General features: G+C 44.7%; 1 protein-coding gene across 1 annotated transcript in view; it reads right to left on the bottom strand.

Moving 5' to 3' along the window:
• The window catches only part of plppr3a (phospholipid phosphatase related 3a), a 128,478-nt gene extending 112,390 nt beyond the window's left edge, over positions 1-16,088 (bottom strand). The window contains exon 1 of the mRNA XM_068016614.1: positions 15,766-16,088. The gene's annotated coding sequence lies outside the window, so the exon portion shown is untranslated. The remainder of the gene's footprint in view (positions 1-15,765) is intronic.
• Positions 16,089-17,204: the final 1,116 nt, after the last annotated feature.

Genomic DNA, 17,204 nt, shown 5'->3' with positions numbered 1-17,204 from the left:
CATGGAACAGGCTTCCACTGCTATGTCCAGACTGGCCAAGAGAGTGTGGGAGAATGGCGCACTGACACAGAACACAAAAGTCCGAGTGTATCAAGTCTGTGTCCTCAGTACCTTGCTCTACGGCAGCGAGGCCTGGACAACGTATGTCAGCCAAGAACGACGTCTCAATTCATTCCATCTTCGCTGCCTCTGGAGAGTCCTTGGCATCGGGTGGCAGGATCTCCAACACAGAAGTCCTCGAGGCGGCCAACATCCCCAGCTTATACACACTACTGAGCCAGCGGCGCTTGAGATGGCTTGGCCATGTGAGCCGCATGGAAGCTGGCAGGATCCCCGAGGACACAATGTACAGCGAACTCGCCACTGGGATCAGACCTATCGGCCGTCCATGTCTCCGCTTTAACGACGTCTGCAAACGCGACATGAAGTCCTGTAACATTGATCACAAGTCGTGGACGTCAGTTGCCAGCGATCGCCAGAGCTGGCGGGCAACCATAAAGGCGGGGCTAAAGTGTGGCGAGTCGAAGACACTTAGCAGTTGGCAGGAAAAAAGACAGAAGCGCAAGGGGAGAGCCAACTGTGTAACAGCCCCGACAACCAATGTTTTCTGCAACACCTGTGGAAGAGTCTGTCACTCTAGTATTGGCCTTTATAGCCACTCCAGGCGCTGCTCCACAAACCACTGACCACCTCCAGACGCTTACCCATTGTCTCCCGAGACAAGGAGGCCAAAGAAGAGAAGATAAATGTAAGTTGTTATCATGACACATTGATTTCAATCACTGTTGTTGTGGGGAAGTGGCAAGCAAACGCCACTCCTCTTAAGTGCCTACCAACAGCTGGCTCAGAGTAGTGATGTCAGAGGCCCAGTGGTAGGTTGGCTTCTTAACCTCTGGACATATATGTTACAGAGTGATTAAAGAGAGAAAATGATGCAGATGTCAAGGAACCATTATCACGAACAGCAAACTATGTGCTCAACCTGGGGGGTACTGGATTTGGTTGAGAGAGTCTCCCAGTTTTCACTTTGAGTTTGAATATAGATTGTAAATCTACCTGAGGAAATCAGTGGCGCAGTGGTTAGCACTGCAGCCTCACAGCTGCAGGGACCTGGGTTCGATTCTGGGTACTGCCTGTGTGGAGTTTGCAAGTTCTCCCTGTGTCTGCGTGGGTTTTCTCCGGGTGCTCCGGTTTCCTCCCACAAGCCAAAAGACTTTCAGGTTGGTAGGTAAATTGGCCATTATAAATTGTCACTAGTATAGGTAGGTGGTAGGGAAATATAGGGACAGGTGGGGATGTTTGGTAGGAATATGGGATTAGTGTAGGATTAGTATAAATGGGTGGTTGACGGTCGGCACAGATTCGGTGGGCCGAAGGGCCTGTTTCAGTGCTGTATCTTTAATCTAATCTAATCAAAGCATTTCCCATCTTGCAACAAAACCTCTTCACGCCAATAAGAGATGGACAGCATGTCATGACTCAGCCTTGGTGGGTGAGAGAGAATAGGAAACACAATCGATGAGAAGGATGCACCATTCGTGCCTATCTAAGGAAGTTAAGGATAGTATCAAATTGAAAGAAAAAGCATACAATACTGCGAAGATTAGTGGTAGGTAGGCCAGAAGATAGAACAAAATTTAAAAACCAGCAAAGAATGACCAAGGAAAAAGAGGGAGAAATTAGAGTATGAGAGAAAGCTAGCTAGAAATATAAAAACAGATAGTAAGAGTATCTACATGTATTTAAAAAGGAAAAGAGTAACTAAAGTGAGCATTGGTCCCTCAGATTGTGTGTCTGGGGAATTAAACAATGGGAAACAGGAAATGGCGGAAGCATTGAAAAGATATTTTGTGTCTGTCTTCACTGTGGAAGACACAAATAACATTCCAGAAATACTTGTAAATCAAGAGGTGAAAGGGAGGGAGGAACTTAAAACAGTTACAATCACCATGGAAAAGGTACTGAGAAAACCATTAGAACTAAAGGCTGACAAGTCCCCAGGACCTGATGGCCTTCATCCTAGGGTCTTAGAAGAAGTGGTTGCCGAGATAGTAAATGCATTGTTTGTAATTTTCCAAAATTCCCTAGATTTTGGAAAGGTCCCATCAGGTTGGAAAATAGTCAATGTAACTTCTCTCGTCAAGAAAAGGAGGGAGACAGAAAGCAGGAAACTACAGGCCAGTTAGCCTGACATCGGTCATAGGGAAAATGCTAGAATCTACTATTCAGGAGGTTATAGCAGGGCACTTAGAAAATCTTAATGCGATCAAGCAGAGTCAATATGCTTTTGTGAAAGGGAAATCATGTTTGATTAATTTATTAGAGTTCTTCGAGGAAGTAACAAGCAATATAGATAAAGGGGAACCAGTAGATGTGGTATACTTGGATTTCCAAAAGGCATTTAATAAAGGTGCCATATCAAGGTTACTGTACAAAATAAAAGCTCATAGTGTGGGGGGGGGGGGTGGGGGGACATATTAGCATGGATAGAGTATTGCTTAGCTAACAGAAGAGAGTAGGGATAAATAGGTCATTTTTGGGTTGTTAAGCTGTAACCAGTGGATCACTGCTGGGGCCTCAATGTATATCAATGACTTGGATGAAGGGACAGAATGTATAATTGCTAAATTTGCTGATGACACAAAGATAGGTCAGAGAGTAAGTTGTGAAGAGGACGTAAAGAGTCTGCAAATGAATATAGATAGGTTAAGTGAATCGGCAAAAAATGTGGCAGATGGAGTATATTGTGGGAAAATGTGAACTCGACCACTTTGGCAGGAAGAATGGAAAAGCTGTATATTATTTAAATGGCGAGAGACTGCAAAATTCTGTGGTAGAGAGAGATCTGGGTGTCCTGATACATGAATCACAAATAGTTAGGATGCAGGTCCAGCAAGTGATTAGGAAGGCAAATGGAATGTTGTCATTTATTGCAAGTGGAATGGAATATAAAAGCAAGGAAGTGTTGCTACAGCTGTACAGGGCTTTAGTTAGTTAGATTACATCAGGAGTACTGCATATAGTTTTGGTCTCCTTACTTAATAAAATATATAATTGCATTAGAAGCAGTTCAGGGAAGGTTCAATTGACTGAATCCAGGGATGAAGTGTTTATCTTATGAGGAAAGGTTGGACAGGTTGGGTTTGTATCCATTGGAGTTTAGAAGAATGAGAGGTGATCATATTGAAACATACAAGATCCTGAGGAGACTTGCCAGGGTGGATAATGAGAGGATGTTTCCCCCTATGGGAGAGACTAGAACTAGGCGACACAGTTTAAAAATAAAGAGTGTCCCATTAAAGACAGAGATGAGGAATTTTTTTTTCTCTTAGTGAGCTGTTAGTCTGTGGAATTCTCTGACCCAGAAAGCAGTGGAGACTGGGTCAATTAATATTTTTAAGGCTGAACTAGATAGATTCTTGATTGATAAGGGAGTCAAAGGTTTTAGCAGGTAGACAGGAAAGTAGGGTTGAGGTCACAATCAGATCAGCCATGATCTTATCAAATGGCGGAGCAGGCTCGAGGGGCTGAATGGCCTACTCCCGCTCCTAATTCGTATGTTTGTAGGTATGTATGTATTCTCCACCACTTAAAATGTCATGTTTAAGTCGGGCAATCCTTTAACCATTTTCCATTTCTGCATAGTCAGTTACAACGCTGCTGCTTACCGGGTTTTAAGTGCTCCAGATATTTCAAGCAGAAACAGATGTTCACTTCAGTGATTCGCACCTTGTTAAGGTGCATTTCCCTTGTATATTCAATCAGCTCGAACATGTATCAGGTTACAGATTGCACAACTCTACTCTGATTACAATAGCAAACATGTTCAATAAGCAAATAGCACCTTGTTCAGGTCCAATTATCTTGTGTACTTAATCCCTCTAAATGGTGTTGGATTACAGCCTTTATAGTGATTAGCTATAATCTTGTTCAATTGTAATAGTGCGACCCCTTTAAACCAGATAATACATAGAGCGGACAAATCGCATCAGCACCAACACGTCTGCTATAAGCAATGGAGACAATACATCTGATAGAAACTCCAAGTGTCACTTTGACCCGCTGAGTCAGAAGGCTATTAGAGCAATTCTTATTACACTCTTAAGCATGTAAACTAGGTTGGCACTTCAATGCATTTATGAGGGAGCACTGTCTTAGGAAAGGTGTTACCTACATACAAATTAGGAGCAGGAGTAGGCCACTCGGCCCCTTGAACTTGCTCTGCCATTCAACAAGATTATGGCTGATCTGATTGTAACCTCAACTCCACATTCCTGCCTACTCCCAATAACCTTTCATCCCCTTACTTATCAAGAATCTATGTACCTCTGCCTTAAAAATATTCAAAGACCCTGCTTCTACTGCTTATTAAGGGAAAGGGTTCCAAAGACTCTCAACCCTCGGAGAAAAAAATTCTTCTCACCTTTGCTTTCAATGGGCAATGTCTTATTTTTAAACAGTGACCCCTAATTATAGATTCTCCCACAAGAGGAGATATCCTTTCCACATCCACCCTGTCAAGACCCCTCAGAATATTAAATAATAGCAAAATACTGTAGATGCTGGAATTCTGAAATAAAAACAAAGAATGCTGGAAATACTCAGCAGGTCTGGCAGCATCTGTGGAGAGAGAAGCAGAGTTAATGTTTCAGGTCAGTGACCCTTCATCAGAACTGGCAAAGGTTAGAAATGTAATGGGTTTTAAGCAAGTAAAGCAGGGGTGGAGCAAAAGATAACAAAAGGGAAGGTGCTGATAGGACAGAGGGTCACAGAGAATAACTGACCAGAAGGTCATGGAGCAAAGGCAAAGGGTGTGTTAATGGTGTGGTGAAAGACAAAGCATTAGTGCAGAGAGGGTGTTAAATGACAGAATAATGAACAGCCCTGGCCAAAAGCACAACATGGTAAAAACAAAAATGAATGATGAAACAAACTAAAATAAAGTAAAAAGAAAAACGAAAAAATAAAACTAAAAATAAAAAAGGGGGCATTCCCGTTGCAATAAACAATAACATTCCATTAGCTTTCCTAATTACGTGCTGTACCTACATACTAACCTTTTGCGATTCATGCACTAGGACACCCAGATCCCTCTGCATCTCAGAGCTCTGCAATCTCACCATTTAGATAATATGCTTCTTTTTTAATTCTTCATGCCAAAATTGACAATTTCACGTTTTCCCACATTACACTTCATTTTCCAGATCTTTGCTCACTTACTTAACCTATCTATATGCCTTTGCAGCCTCCTTATGTCCTATTCACAACTTACTTTCCTATCTTTGTCATTAGCAAATTTAGTAACCATACCTTCAGTCCCTTCATCCAAGTCATTTATATAAATTGTAAAAAGTTGAGGCCCCAGCACTGATCTCTATGGCACACTACTTGTTATATTTTGCCAACCAAAAAAATGACCCATTTATGCCTACTCTCTGTTTCACTTTATCTAGCCAATCTTCTATCCATGACAATATGTTACCCCCTACACCATGAGCTTTTATTTTCCACAATAACCTGTGATGTGGCACCTTATCAAATGCTTCTGGAAATCCAAGTACAGTACACTCACTGGTCTCCTTTTATCCACAGCATATGTTACTTCTTCAAAGAACTCCAATGAATTTGATAAACTAGATTTCCCTTTCACAAAACCATGTTGACTCTGCCTGATTACCTAGAATTTTTCTAAATGCCCTGCTAAAACGTCTTTAATAATAACTTCTAACATTCTCCCTAAGACAGGTGTTAAGCTAACTGGCCTGGAGTTTCCTGCTTTCTGTCTCCCTCCCTTTTTGAATAAAGGAGTTATATTGGATATTTTCCAATCTAATGGAACCTTCCTGGAATCTAGGGAATTTTGGAAAATTAAACCAACGCATCAACAATCAGACTAGCCACTTCCTTTAAGACCCTAGGATGAAGTCCATCAGGACCTAGGGACTTGTCAGTCAGCAGCTCCAGCAATTTGCTCAGTAAAGTGAATGTTAAATTGAGGCCCCCCTCTACCTGCTCAGGAAGACGTAAAGGATCCCAGGACACTTTCAAAGAAAAGCAGGAAGCTCTTTCGTTGTCAAAGAAGGAAGGAGCTTGCACTTATATAGTACCATTTGTGACCTCAGGATGTCCCAGTGATGTACTTGAAGTGAAGTCACTGTTATAATGCAGGAAATGCTATTGGTTTTGGAGTGACCTGGTGGTTACCCTGGGCACCGCTGAATTCAGCCCTTTGGCTGTTGGGGACTCAGAACAAGGAGGTAGGAGGTGCAATGATGTCAATCCCACCTTGTTGCAATAACAACTTGCATTTATGTAGGCCCCTTAAGGTAGTAACTGTCCCAACAGGCAGTATCCAACAAAAATGGACACCAAGACACAAAAGGAGAAAATGGGGGAGGTGACTGAAAGCCTGATTAAAGAAGTTTTTGCCTGTAACAGTCTGCTCTCTGCCCTCTCAGGAACACTACAAAAGTCAGTGTGAAAGTCAGTGTGAGGCACAGAGACCCATGGTAACCACTTTAACCTCAATTTTCGCCCAGTAATTAGGCCATATCCAGGAGGCGAAGCAGGTGAAAATTGGTTTGGCGTCAGTGATTTACAAATGACTATGCTACCCACTCCCCTCGAAGTATAAATGAGGTTTAAATAATGAACGGCCAAACCTTCAGACTTAATAGTGGAGGCATGTCAGCTAGTGAGACTGCTTGATTTCACACAGCTCACATCATTTGGGCACAGCCCCTTGACAGCCGTAGCCTGAAGGCTTTTCCATCTAATCCTTTGAGTATCACAGCAGCAAGTCAGCACAAAAATAACAACTACAAGCAGCTCTGAGCTAATTTGCTTCTCCTGAGCACTGTGTTAATGAAGGAATGTTCTGTGGTGCTGTGTTCTGCCTCATTACTCTACGCGCTTCAAATGTACAAGTGAAGCTCTTTTCGACACAGCACAAATTGCACATAACTAGAAGTCGAGAATAACTTTGTCAGCTTCTGTACATCAAAGTAGCTCTAAGACTGTATATAATATTGTAATATATACGTGGCCAGACTGAGGGTGAATGTTGCAAGTCAGAGCTGCGGAGGTTGGTTCTGGGTGAGTTCAATGTGCAGATACTGGATCACACTTTCACTACACATCACATTCTTGCCATCTACCACCATTCTTAAGACTATCCCTCCAATATACTGATGTAAACTGGAACAGCAAGGCATCCCTAACTCCCCTTTCCTGCCCATCCCACCCTCACCGCCTGTTTGATCTGCTTATCTCCAAATCTAACCTCCCCATAGCTACTGTACATTTAGCTCTCACCTTAACCCTGTCTCCAATCCTAGCACTGAAATTTTGTGCCCACCTTCTTTCCTATCCTCTAATGGCACCTTTGTCCTTTCCTTCAGGCAACCACCGCACTACAGCACAGTTAAGACGGGATACTGGATAAGCAAATAAGGCTTTGGCCTGTGTGTGTGCAACCAGGAGGCAGATATTTGTTTAATCCAACTCACAGTCCAAGTGCTTGGCAAGTTGTTAAGCAATGTGAGCTTCTCTAAACACATAGACTCATATAGTGCAGAAGTGTTATCCAATCAGTCCCACTCCCCATAGCCCTAACAGTTTTCCTCTTTCAAGTATTTATCCAATTCCCTTTTGAATGTTACTGTTGAACCTGGTTCCACCAACCTTTCAGGCAGTGCATTCCAGCTCACAACAACTCACTGTGTAAAGATGTTTCTCCTTACCCCCCCGCCCCCCCGCCCAGTGCTTGTTCTAATAGGGCAGTTTTCACTCACAAATACTCCCAGGCTGGAGGATCTATTCTTAATGCAACGCCAACCACAGAATACAGGGAACTATCAAAAAGAAACTAAAGAAAAATGGGTCGAGCTGGCAGTGTCTGTGGGTGAATGAGAGAGACTGACGGACAGGTCGACACAGCCCTGACCAGAGAAAATAGTCTCACAAAACCACAGTTAAAGAAGACATTTGAAATGTAGTCACTGTCGTAATATAGGAAGTGTGGCAGCCAATTTGTGCACAGTAAGCTCCCAAAAACAGTAATGTGATAACGACCAGATCATCTGTTTTCTAGTGATGTTGGTTGAGGGATAAATATTGGCCAGGGCACAAAGGAGAACTCCGCTGCTCTTCCTCAAAATAGTGCCTTGGGATCTTTTAAGTCCACTCAAGAGAGCAGACAGGGCATTATTTTAACACCTTCAAATCCAGCATCCTCTCAGTACTGCACTGGGAGCGTCAGCCTAAATTATATGCTCAAGACTCTGGAGTGGGACTCGAACCCACAATCTTCTACTGCAGTTACAAGTGTATTGACAACTGAGCCATGGCTGATGCCCAAGAGAGCTTCCAAAAAAAAGAGTTGGAAACTGAAGTTGCTTGATATTGACCATGGGCTTTTTGTGTTACTTTTTTTCCCCAAAATATACTTTATTCATAAAAATCTGCAAAAAATACATTACAAACCAGTTCAAAACAACACCAAGTCAACAATACAAAAAGAGTGCAAAGGAGATCAGTTTCCTTCAACACAGGAGTGAGTTGCCTCACAACCCTTCCATTTCATTTTACATGCCACGTACATTTTGCAGCAAACCCATATTTTCTGGATACAGCCCGAGGGGTTTTCCATGGATCCAGCCCCTCAGTTCACCTTGGTGGGGGAACCTTACACAGTAGTCTTTCCCCACTGAGTCTTTGCCGCAGCTGCCCCAAACTTCAGTGCGTCCCTCAGCACGTAGTCCTGGACCTTGGAACGTGCCAGTCTGCAACATTCGGTCGTGGACAACTCTTTGCGCTGGAAAACCAGCACGTTTTGGGCAGACCAAAGGGCGTCTTTCACCGAATTGATGGTCCTCCAGCAGCAGTTGATGTTTATCTCGGTGTGTCCCCCTGGGAAAAGCCCATAGAGCACAGACTCCCATGTTACAGAGCTGCTTGGGATGAACCTCGACAAAAACCACAGCATCTCTTTCCACACCTGCTTTGCAAAGATGCATTCCAGAAGGAGGAGGGCAACAGTCTCTACCCCACCACAGCCACCTCGAGGACATTGTGAGGAGGGGGTGAGACACCGGGAGTGCAGGAAGAATCTGACGGGGAGGGCCCTTCTCACCACCAGCCAAGCTACATCTTGATGCTTGTTTGAAAATTCTGGTGATGAGGCAGTCTACCAAATGACTTTGGCAGTCTGCTCGGGGAACCATCCGACAGGATTCTTCATCTCCTTTTCCCGTAGGGCCTTGAGGACATTCCATGCAGACCACTGCCTGATGGATTGGTGGTCAAAGATGTTTTTATGCAGAAACTTTCCCACGAAGGATAGGTGGTATGGCACGGTCCAACTGGATGGAGCGTTCCGCGGCAATGTGACCAGGCCCATCCTTCGTAACACCGGGGACAGATAGAACCTCAGCACGTAGTGATACTTGGTGTTTGCGTACTGGGGCTCTACACACAACTTGATGCAGCCGCACACGAAGGTGGTCATCAGGATCAGGGCGACATTGGGTACATTTTTCCAGCCCTCATCCAGAGATTTGAACATCGTGTCCCTCCAGACCCGGTCCATTTTGGATTCCCAGATGAAGCGGAAAATGGCTCAGGTGATCGCCACGGTGCAGGAATGGGGTATGGGCCAGACCTGCGCCACATACAGCAACAATGTGTGCGCCTCGCACCTGATGACCAGGTTCTTACCCACAATGGAGAGAGATCGCTGCTCCCACATGCTGAGGTTATGGTGTACCCTGGCTACTCGCTCCCTCCAGGTTTTGGTGCACGCTCCGGCCCTTCCGAATCATGTCCCCAGTACCTTCAGGTAGTCTCATCTGACGGTGAAGGGGACAAAGGATCGGTCAGCCCAGTTCCCAAAGAACATGGCCTCGCTCTTGCCGTGGTTAACTTTGGCTCCCAAGGCCAGTTCGAACTGGTCGCAGATGCTCATCACTCTGTGAACGGACAGCAGATCAGAGCAGAAGAAGGTGACATCGCCCATGTACAGGGAGGTTTAAACCGGAGAGCCTCCACTGCCTGGGATTGTCACCCCTCTTATGCTCACATCCTTCCTAACAGACTCAGCAAAGGGTTCAATACAGCAAACAAACAAGACAGGGGAGAGAGGACAGCCCTGTCTGACTCCAGATTGGATCGGGAAACTTTCTGATTCCCACCCATTGACTGTGCTACTGATGTTTGTGTAGAGCAGTTTGATCCAATTGCAGATTCCCTCCCCAAACCCCATTTTAGAAAGCACATCCATTATGTAGGTGTGCGATATCCTGTCAAAAGCCTTCTCCTGGTCCAGGCTAATGAGGCAGGTGTCCACTCTCCTTTTTGTGTTACCACTTGCACAAGGGCAGCTGGCAGTAACTACAGTAAAAAAAAAGATATATCTGGGCATTGAACAAGGAAAATCCAGTCCCTTTACACCTGGGATGGCCACTGACCACATGAGCGCTGCAGCTATGGGCACAAACCAGTGACGCCAAAATAAAATCAGCTTAAACAACAAGGGAGTCCTTTTCTAGAATGAGAAGGGTAGCAAGCCAGGTGAAAGGCAGTCTGAAAGCAGGACCCCATACTTCTGTTCGCTTGCTATTTCAACCCCCGCACCCCCCCCCCCCCCCCACCGCCCCATTCTCAATTAACACTCTCTGGACTAATGCTTTGTCTTTCACCACAAGCATTAACACTCTCCATGCCTTTGTCCCAGGACAGCTTTGTTATTTCATCTCTCCTGCCCTATCATACACCTCCCCTTTTGTTCTCTTCCCCACCATCCCCCCACCCCCACACCCTTCACTTGCTTAAAACCTAATTATTTTCTAACCTTTGCTAGTTCTGATGAAAGGTCACAGACCTGAAACATTAACTCTGCTTCTCTCCCCACAGATGCTGCCTGACCTGCTGAGTATTTCCAGCACTTTGTTTTTATTTTAGATTTCCAGCATCTGCAGTATTTTGATTTTATTTAAGAAAGCCTTACATTTTGATAGAGTGATGTTGGTTGAGGATAAATGTTGGCCTGGACACCAGGGACAACTCCCCTACTCGTATAGGTCGGGTAACTGTTATTGTAGAAGTAAGTTTAAATAAATTAGCTGCCTCTCTTGCAAAAATGAAAACCATAGCAAATACAGCTCATCCAAAATAAAACAGGAAATGCTAGAAATGAACAGCAGGTCCGTCAACGATCCTGAACAGCAAAAGACCCCTCATCAGAAGTGATGGTGGACTCACACCTGAAGTATTAACTTTCTGCCTTTTCAGCATTTTTTAACAAATAAACTGGATTGCAATAATCAGCACTTTACCCACAGGTGAACTGTCTGAGATGTAGCATTCTCTGGCCTATTAATTATCTCTCACTGTCTCTGGCCTTTATAGTCTTACCATCTCTGCTCTCACTGTCTGTAGCCCCCTCTCTCTAACCCCTCACCCATCTCCCTCCCCATTTTTGCCTCTCCCCTCTAACACATCTGTTCTGCAGGTGGCCCCCACTGCAAACCCTGTGAAACCACACACATCCTCAGGCTCCTCCCCTAGTTATGTACCCATAGTGATAGAGGGAAAAGAAACAGGACACAAAAAGAAAGAATGGACAGGGGCGGAAATTGGGATACTTTCGAACCTAACCCCTACCCTTCTATTCTCTTCCCTTCCTTTCAAATTCACTTAAACTCCGCACAGTTGGCCCTGGTTCCGTGGAGTGAGGCTGAGCTGGAGAGATTCCACTAATATCTGAAAGGATAACGATCTTAATGAAAAGCCACTCTGTCAATTGGCAATGCTCGTGAAGCAGCTGACAATTCAAAGCAAGATTCTGTAATCAGCCCATCGGCAGCTGAGCAGAGTCCAGATGAACAGATCCTGATCCACATGTCGAGAAAGCCAGTTAACTGAGCCACTTCCTAGTTATTCAAGTGTTAATATCTAAACCCATAATCGATTGAACTCGGCATTTTTTAATTATTCAAATAGAATGTACACAGGACTTGGAATCTTTAGATAGTCTGTAAGACTGCAATGTTACAATTATTAATTCACTTTTGTGAGTGCCAATTACAGCACAAGCTCAGTGCAAAGTATACTCTTATCTGGCCAAGCACAATAAATGCACACAACCTATAAGTGCCAGTTGTGCATTTTACATCGCAAGATCACAAGATAGTTCTGGATGAGGAAAGTCCTACAAACAGCAATGTGGTAACATCCAGATAATCTGTTTTGGTGATGCTGGTTGAGGAATAAATATTGAATAGAACACAGAGGAAGAACTTCCCTGCTCTTTTACGTCCACCTAAGAGGACAGACAGGACCTCAGTTTATGTCATCCAAAAAGCCACATCACGACAGTGCAAGGCTCTCTCAGTACTACACTGGAGTATCAGCCTGGATTATGTGCTCAAATCTCTGAAGTGGAACATAAACCCACAACCTTTTGACTCAGAGTCTTGAGTGCTAGTCAATGAGTAAATTGTGATGAGTCTTAACTGCAATTCAGTGGGGATGTGAGGGGAGGGAGTGTGTGTAAAGCAACATATTTTCAGCTGATTCCAATGCTTTAACCTGTGGGAGATTCAATTTTGTAGTTTATAGTGTCAACTGAACTCTTCAATTAAGTAAATATACTGACTTCAAAAGGATCCATTAATATTCTATATAAAACCCATCTGACTCCCAGAATTGCACTGCAGTATTGTATTCCTTTATTCATTCTCAGAATGTGGGCATCACTGGAAAGGCTGTCATTTATTGCCATTCCCGAGTTGCTGTTCAGAACTGGTGAGCCGTCTTCTGCAGTCCAGGTGGTGAAGGTACTCCCAAAGTTCTGTTAGGTAGGAAATTCCTGAATTTTGCCCTGGTGACTATGATGAAACTGTGATATATTTCCAAGTCAAGATGCTGTGTGACTTGGAGGGGAAGTTGCAGGAGGCAGTATTGTGTTGTGTTCCAGACTATGGTCACTGTGCTTTCCCTCAGCACCCAGGGCACATTCATCTCCCAAAGGCAAAGCAAGATAAGGTCTGATAATCTGAGCAGTGGTTCAGTTTGGTCATACTCTGAGTCAGGAGGTTGTGAGTTCAAGTTCCACTCTTGGTGATATAGCCAACATGTATCCATCAACCAACATTCCTAAAGCAGATTATCTGGTCATTATCACATTATGGTTTGTGGGATCTTGCTTTATGCACATTGGCTGCTGTGTTTCCGACAACAGTGACTATGTTTCAACAGTACTTCATTGACTATAAAGCCTTTTGGGACATTCTGAAGTTATAAATGTGCTCTATGAATACAAATCCTTTCTTCTTTCATTCCGTTAGTCTGGGTCCCAATGCCTTTTCCACTGCCCTTATTTTTCCAGGATTTCATCTAAGGATAGGGCAATCGGTATAAGCATTTAAAAGGACATGCAAATGAGGTGGAGTGACACTCCCATATGCCCAGCCTCACCATTCTGGGTTTCTGATGGCCAAGTCCTAAGCTGAGCAATAGCCACAATTAGTGGTCCTCAATCCTTGCACTCAGCCCTTTCCCTTCACCTCAAATCAAAAGATCTGAGAAGTCTGGGCAACAAGGGCATGGACGCAAAAATTGGGAAGCGGCATCTTTTTTTCAAGGTCACCTGGACAACTGTCAAGGCTGGAGACCTCCTTACCACCACCTGTGAGCAAGGAGAAGGGCTTAAAGCCAGTAGCCAATAACCCTGAGTAAGGGTGCAGCAGCTGGATTTCTGCTCCGGTTTCCAGGCCCAGACCCCTAACAAGTCAGACCAATTAAAACAGCCTGAAGATGGAGGTGCAAGCTCCATCTCACCTGCAGCCATGCAAAAGGTGGAAGAGAAACTGCCCTGCGGAAAGAGACATCATATAACAGGCCAAGAACCAAGGTTGCCTTCTCTTGCAGGCAAGCTTTCTTGTCGATAAAAATAGCTTTTTCTTTGTAGAGTTTGCAAAGATCGAGCTGACAGATGTCGCTGCCATGGAAGAGATTTCATCACAGGTCCCCACTCTCAGCATTAAGCAGCCTCGAGCCAGCTTAGGTGTTGAGTGAAGCTCCCTCCACTCTATCCAGCTATGTACCTCAGCTTCAGCCTCTATACAAGATCCCACATCAATCCACCCAGTGGCCTTTCTGCATATGTTTGCCAATTTAGTGGCAGCTTTGTGCTATGGGTCTGTGCCCACAGGGACCCAGACTGCCAAAACTCATTTCGCACAGGCAAAGGACACAAACATATCAATTGTCTGGACATATATTTTAGAAGCAAGGAGCTCGTGTGCAATCCACTGCACCAGCCTGAAACGGAGCTATAGCCTGTGAAAGACTGAAGGAAAAGGGAATGAAGAAGTTTGACTGGAAGATTTGAGAATCGAGCAGTGCCAAAGAGTGTAAGATTGCAAAGTGAACACCTTCAACGAAACAGAAACGAGCACCTCACCTTGTGAAATTTATTCTGTTTTCAGTCTTACAATATAACAAGCATCGTAAATTGATCAGCTTGAATAAGCAGAAGGTTGGGCATGAATAATGGTGTTGCAATCAGCATGAGCATTAGAAAGAAAACACTGTATTAATAAAACTCCCTTCACAATCTCAGGACATCACGAAGTGCCTTACAGCCAATGAAGTACTTTTGAAGTGTAGTCACTGTTGTAATGAAGTACTTCACCCTCATTCCCCTTCACAAACCCTCCAGTGTTTACACAACTATAGGCCATTCTTTGCACATATATGGACTAAACGTTACCCACTCGTATTCAATAACTACCTTATATATTGGCTCAGTTTGATAGCTTGCTCACCTTGGAGTTGGATGGCTGTAAATTCAAGTCTCACTCCAGAGACTTGTGAATACTGACTGAGGTTGATGCCCTATGCAGTAAATTCTGGATTTGCCTCTCTAGAGTGGGACTTAAACCCTTGATTTTCTGGCTGAGAGGCAGGAGTGTGTTACCATTTAGCCATAGCTGGCACTGTGCTGCACTGTCAGAGATGTCATCATTCAGATTAGAGTTAAACCAAGGTCCTATCTGCTGGTCCAGGTGAATGCTAAAGGTCCAATGAGACTATAGGGGTGGGGACTTGGAGACGTCGGGGGGGGGGGGGGGTTCCTCTCCAACATCCCGTCCCTTCTCAAAAAACACCACGAAAAATAGCACATTAACCCGTTCTTCCTCCCATTGCTGTTTGGGGTGAAATAAATAACAGTCACAGCACTTCAAACAGAACTGCACATTAAATACAAACACACACACGTCATTTGTAATGTGAAAGTCTCAATGAAATGATTTCTAAATACAACGTTTTCCTTTTTTCTTTCCGGATCAATGTGAAATCTTGCAGTCATCCTGGTTTGTCCGGAACCGCAGTCCGCCTGGTGATTTACAGATCGGGGCACAATCACCAAAATGACTTTTAAAAAATAGAGTCAAGTTAGACAACACATGGCATAAATTAGAAACAGCAACAGACAGACTTGGCTGGGGGAAAATGCAAACACAGAGAGAACAGAATCCAGCTCCGTGCTCGCAACTCCTGATCCATTTCCTAACAGGAGTCTTTCACTTTAGTGCCGGATTAATTTTCAGTTAACAAAAGAATCGAGGGGCTATCCTTCATAACACAACGGGTCAGCATTGATACAAAGGAACTCCAGACAAAGCCCTGTCACATTGTCTCTCATTGATTCATTCAACTAGCTTCTGGTGGAGATGATATATTTGTGAAAAGCTGGCTCACCTTTTGTTAGCTGAGGGGATGCAGAGATCAGGAGGATGTGTCTCTGCAGCTTCTCTCTCTCTCTCTCCTGTGCAGGCAAAGGGGTGGGGAGGGAATCCACACAGATATTCGCAGCAAAATACAGCAGCAAAGGGGTGTTCTCATCCTCGAATCTCGCCAGGAACTGAGGCGGAGCTGCCGCGGGATCCCCTGGCCATCTCCAAACCCAGTCCACCCCAGTTGGGACGGTGCCAGCAGAGGCAGGAACCAGCTCCTCCCAGTCCTGTGCTGGAGCTGCAGCCGGGAGGTGGGTGGACAAATGCTTCTGGCTCACTGTGAGCACAAAGCAGTCGGTGGTCGCTGGCCGCTGTGTTTGTTACCATAGAGAAATCTCAGGGCTGGGGAAGAGATGTGCAGTCAGACAAAGGCAGAAGGAGCCAGCAGCTTCCATCACATCCAACAGGAGGTAGTGGGAGAGGAGAACAGTCTGGCAGCTGGAAAATCCACAGCAACCCCCACACTCAAGCTGCACTACATTCACCCAGCTCCCATCCTCACTCCTGCCAACAACCTCCCCAACACCAGCCTTAAAGGCTCTGCACATTGCCTCCGTGTCTCACTCCACTCCAAGCCCAGCCGTGATGAGATCACTTTAACCCCTTCATTGCTGCAGGAGTGTCGGTGGATGACCCAGTCTGTCTTCAGGGCGCTCGCCCCTTACTCAAGGAAATCCTTAAAGTTTAAATAGCTTTTCAACACACACCCGATGTCAGCTACACTGACAGGTTATATATAAAACATATTTATCTATACACATATATGAGTGTATATATGTACATGAAAGAAAAAAGAAAAATGCGCATTTATATAATGCATTTCAGGACTAGAGCTTTTTAAAAATTTGTTGGTGGGATGTGGGCATCACTGGCTATGCCAGCATTTATTGCCCATCCCTAATTGCCCTTGAGAAGGTGGTGCTGAGCTGCCTTCTTGAACCGCTGCAGTCCATGTGGGGTAGGTACACCCACAGTGCTGTTAGGAAGGGAGTTCCAGGATTTTGACCCAGTGACAGTGAAGGAACGGTGATATAGTTCCAAGTCAGGATGGTGTGTGACTTGGAGGGGAACTTACAGGTGATGGTGTTTTCATGCATCTGCTGCCCTTGTCCTTCTAGGTGGTAGAGGCCGCGGGTTTGGAAGGTGCTGTCTAAACAGCCTTGGTACTTGTATTTATGCAGTGCCTTTAACTTAATAAAACATCCCAAGGTACTTCATAGGAGGTTATAAAGTAAAATTTGTCACTCTGCCATAAGGAGATGTGAGGGCAGATGGCCAAAAGCTTAGTTGAAGAGGTCAGCTTTAAGGAACATCCTATAAAAGAGTAAAGGGAGGTGGATGAGCATAGAGGGTGAGGGAGGGAATTCCAGAGCTGAGGGCCTTGGCAGCTGAAGGCATGACCAC

Source organism: Heterodontus francisci, chromosome 36 (assembly GCF_036365525.1).
Source record: "Heterodontus francisci isolate sHetFra1 chromosome 36, sHetFra1.hap1, whole genome shotgun sequence".
Classification (NCBI taxonomy): domain Eukaryota; kingdom Metazoa; phylum Chordata; class Chondrichthyes; order Heterodontiformes; family Heterodontidae; genus Heterodontus; species Heterodontus francisci.
This window is presented reverse-complemented; position numbering and strand designations above follow the sequence as displayed.